Here is a 5076-nt window from a genome sequence, read left to right as displayed (position 1 = left end):
ATATATGTATATATATATATACGACGAACTTCTTTCAGTTTCCGTCTACTAGATCAACTGTCAAGGCTTTGGTCGGCCCGAAGCTATAGTATAAGACACTTGCCCAAGGTGCCACGCAGTGGGACTAAACCCGGAACCATGTGGTTAGGGAGCAAACTTCTTACCACACAACCACGTCTGCGCCTATGTTGCTTATATTTTCAATTTAAAAAGGTAACGCTATGACTTGAAAGAGATTTATCTGGTATTACGAGTAGATCGAAAGACGAGTAGATCGAAAGACAAGTAGATCGAAATACTCGAGTCTTCAGGTATTTAACGCTACCGTTCACAGAATAGCATTTTAAAAACGTTCTCGCCTCATGTTCTCTAAGAAAAATAATTTTGCACACTGATTTGTTAACCACGTTTTCTTATAGTATATGGGATATTAGCATGAACTAGTGTCCCGACCACAACCGCATAACTGAAACATATAACAAAAATAAAATTATGAAGACGAAATCTTATAAAATAACAGAATGAAATTATGTTGAACTTTGGCACATCATCGTCAGTCAAGTTGCTGCCCACTTATAACAATATCTTAGTCATGTTTTAATACCAACATTTTTATTTCATTTGAAAATGTGCTTAAGACTTTACTATTGTATTTAGTTCAAATACTTTAAGAAAAATTTCAAATGCCCTCTTGACATTTGCTACCTCTTGGCGTGCTCACAACAGCCCCAGGGGTGAGGGGGACACCACCGTCTAGCTTAAAAAACTCTGATTCAGAAGATCCTTCGCTGGATTTCTTGTCGACTCAGTATTATTGATATTTCGTTTAATTGGCAAAATCGGTAAATGCGTTGGGATATTTGGCTATGACGCTATATGTTATGAGTTCAAACCTGGCTGAAGTTGAAATTTTACATTTCCCACTTAGTCATGTGCAGAATTGATTTTGTCGACTATAAACCCACACTTGAGAAATATGTGGCCTTGTTTCATGTCAATTCAGTCATCTGCACTACTAATCTACAGATTAAATTCGCATGAATCGTCGAATAACTTATACTATTTTGTTTTGTATGTCACGTTTCTGCATGCAATTTTCCCGGTGACTGCTTTTATTTTCCTCCCTTTGCAAATCATATAAGTGCCAGTGGTACTTGTATTAAAATATTGAATTTAATAAATTCAAATTTCACTGTACTTTGCATATGATATATCATTACAGATAGATTTAACTTTGATTAGCTAAGGCGGTGAACTGGCAGAATTGTTAGTCTCTGAAAAAATGCTTTGCGATATTTCTTCTGGATCTTTATGGTCTGAATTCAAATCCTGCTGAGTTCTTCTGTATTCGTTATCCGTCTCAAGTCAATAAAATAAAGTACCAATCAAGTTGATTTAATCGATTACATCATCTCCACCTCCCAAATGTATCAATGCTAGAAATCAATATATTAAGATCCAGTTAATTTACTGCACTGCCTTACACACGTCAGCTTTGTACGATGTCAAAAGAAATCTATGTTTGTTAGCTTTGACGTCATGTATATATTTATGACCTCACGATTCGATTTGAATACTTTATTATCTCAATCAATTCTTTCGTTGTAGGAATTACTTGAATTATCTTAATCAAAAATAAAAATAAAAAACTCAAGGAAACCGAAAAGGTTCATTTACAAAAATATATGAAAAATAGGACAAGGAAACCTATCAAATTAAATAACTAAGATATTTCACTGTGAGATCAGGTAATTGCATTTCTTTTATTAAAAAAAAAAATTTATTATTAAAATTTCTCTTTTATTATCATTTTACTGGTTTCGGTCATTGAGCTATGGTCATACTGTAGCAATGCCTTCAATGATTTACTTGATCATCTCGACTACAATACCTATTTCACTCGGGTACTTATTTTAGCGGTGTCTATTTGTGGAACTTCTGAGTGTAGAGGAATGCTCACATACTCTACAACGCATTTCAGATCAAGAATGCAGAGATAAACACACACACACGCATGCGCGCATGCACAAACACACGTACGCGTGCGCACACATGTTCGACGAACTTCTGAACGGTTCCCGTTAACTAGACACAAGATATTAATGAAAAAGGGGATGCAATAGAAGACACTGGTGCCATTTGTTAAGAAGTGGGATCGAATTCGGAACAATGTGGTTGGAAAGCGAACATCAGCCCCAGTCATATTTTTTTATTAATATTTTTGTTTAGCCCGATGACGTCGACTTTGCCTTTCATCCTTTCGGGGTCGATAAATTAAGTACCAGTTGCTTATTGGGGTCGATCTAATCGACTGGTCCCCTCCCCCCAAATTTCGGGCCTTGTGCCTAGCGTAGACAAGAATATTTTTGCTTTGGGTGATGGACTTGTAGAATCGCTAGAGCATCGTGCAAAATGCCACACGGTAGCTGTTCAAGCCCTACTTTCTAAGTCCAAGAGATTCGATGACAACTTTTTCTTTCATTCCTTCTGTGCCATCGTAATAAAGTACGAAGCAAGTACTGGATGGGTATAATTCACTAACCTCTCCCCACAAATTTCAAGTCTTCTGCCTTTATTGGAAACAATTTCTATTTCTCTTTGTAACTAAAATGAGGACAGAAATTATATTTTCCTACAAAAGAAACCGCTTCGTAATTATTTCATTGCTAAAAATATCAGCCAAATAATTTTGAAAGCTTATCCCACTGTCTTAAAAAGGAACAAAACATTCAAAATGCCGCATTTCTAAAAAAATATATAGATAAAATAAATAAATAGATAAACGACGAGATGGCTACGATTCTAATGCCTTTAATCGTTGGTTTGCTAAAGGAGACTGACCCAAGGCTACATAACAGCAACAACGATAAAGGAAACTGTACATGGTAGCTCGACCCGCTAGAAACGACAACTAAATATTTCTTAAATCACGCCGTTTTCGTCTTAAGGAAAGAGCAAGTTTATTCTGTATAACTATTAGTAAACAGTAGCGCCACTTTTTACTGATTTGCAACAGAGCAAGCATTAGTTCTTACATTTCTGGTAACAAGATCAACGAAAGAGTGTATTAGTAATCAGTGTAGAACAAACATCGCTCGAGACTTCATTTGAAAGCACCGGTTCACGATTTTCTCGTCAATATATATTTTCGTCAATATATATTCCTGATAATGTAATCCTTGATACATTAGAAACACAAGATGATCACGGAACGCCTGTAATCATAGGCTTTTTGGGATCAGGTTTGAGAAGAAGATAAAAAGGGGACAAGAACAATAACTACCATTGCTACAACTAAGAGGTAAGCAATAGGATCTTTAGAGTAATTCCTGAAATACACTCGGTGTTTATCTTTGCATACTTTCAGAGCCAAGATGATGTTGGAATCAATAATTTACAGAATAAGTAGCTTAGAGAGATGCAGTTCATATCCTGCATACATGGCCTGGACACTTAATCCTCAAATGGAGATTGAGGCTGTTAGTGAAATCTTAAACAACAAGTGAACATTATAGTCAACCTAACTTGCTAAAGAATTCACTGAAATATAATTGTCAGGATCCTAAAATTAATTGACTGCAATATAGCTGAGTATATTGATCGAATTCTCTTAATACTTGCCACTCTAATCCTTGTAAAGGAAGGAAACGAATGAGTGATCTGTTGGAAATCTGTTACCAATGACTCTGTTGTTCATAAACTGCTTCATACAATAAATTCATATGGAACGTTCCACTATCAAGAATCATGCTATTGTCAGAAAATGAAGTTGTTTCTCTCATAATTGCCTTTATTGAAAAGAACAATAATCGTCTCAATCAAATAGACCTATGCTATTCGGGGTAACGAATGAGCTTTTACATGGTCGCATATGCATTGGAGGTATCGAAAGAACTCACAAAAGTGAGGACTCTACATGAACATTCAACCTGTTAGAAATAACAGCAACATATCCATGACGATTACGGAAAGAAGAACACTTTTGGTATTTTTATAACAGGTTTTCCTCGAGGCTATGATAGAATGCCATAGGGAGTACGCAGTAAATTCGAACTCCGAGCCAAACGGTTGCGAAGTGAAATTAAGCATACAACCAAGCCTGCGTGTATAATTTTCATGTACACATCTATTAAGGATTTATTGAAGCCAGCGATATTTAAATAATACATGAAGTACTTACAATGATACCACAGGAAAAGAGGTGACACTAGTAAAGTCCTTGAAATTGACACCGGAATAAGTTTTTCATTTACCCAACACCCAAGATTAGCTTGTTATAAGTTATCAGGACATACATGATGCCGTAATTTAGTAGACAGAAGTCATATTTTGAAACAAATATTCAACTCCGCCTGTTTCTTTTTTCACATCGTTTTGTCTCTATAGTTTATGCGATGTATGTGCTTTGTTTGCTCTGCTATTACTTTCAGCCATTAGACTGCGTCTACTGTGGCACCGCTTTGAAAGATTTTAGTCGAACGAATCGACCCCCAGTACTTATTTTTTAAGCTTGGTACTTATTCTATCGGTATCTTTTGCCGAACCGCTTCGTTACGAGAATGTAAACGCAGTAACACCGGTTGTCAAGTTGACAAGCGATGGTGGGGTATAGACAGACAGACAGACACACAGACACAGACACACACACACATACATGTATGTATATATATTTATGTCTATACGACAAGCTTCTTTTAGTTTCTGCCTTCCAAATCCACTCACAAAAGCATTGGTCGGCGCGAAGTTATAGTAGAAGATGTTTACCCAGAGTGCTACGCAGTAGGACTGAACCCGAAACCATGTGGTCAGGAAGCAAAGTTCCTACCATACATCCACGCCTGTACATGTATATATGTGTGTGTGTGTGTGTGTGTGTGTGTGTGTGTGTGTGTGTGTGCATATATGTGTGTGTGTGTGTGTGTGTGTGCATATATGTACTCTTGTGTATGTGTGGGCTTATTTGTCCATCCGTGCCTGTGTGTAACTTGGACGCATGTGTAATCGATGCCAAAATATACTTTCTCCTTTAGGCATTCCAGATATGAAACTGATTCGTAGACTTGAATCATTTTCAGT

The 5076-nt window shown here is 36.7% G+C and overlaps 1 protein-coding gene across 2 annotated transcripts in view; it reads left to right on the top strand.

Annotated features, from left to right (window-relative positions):
• The window catches only part of LOC106868874 (uncharacterized), a 46455-nt gene that overhangs the window by 8499 nt on the left and 32880 nt on the right, over positions 1 to 5076 (top strand). For both annotated transcript variants that reach the window (XM_014914341.2, XM_014914325.2), the window contains exon 2: positions 1609 to 1748. The gene's annotated coding sequence lies outside the window, so the exon portion shown is untranslated. The remainder of the gene's footprint in view (positions 1 to 1608; positions 1749 to 5076) is intronic.

Source organism: Octopus bimaculoides, chromosome 2, assembly GCF_001194135.2.
Source record: "Octopus bimaculoides isolate UCB-OBI-ISO-001 chromosome 2, ASM119413v2, whole genome shotgun sequence".
In the NCBI taxonomy this organism is placed as follows: domain Eukaryota; kingdom Metazoa; phylum Mollusca; class Cephalopoda; order Octopoda; family Octopodidae; genus Octopus; species Octopus bimaculoides.
The sequence above is the reverse complement of the archived record's forward strand: the minus strand, read 5'-3'. Positions and strand labels throughout refer to the sequence as shown.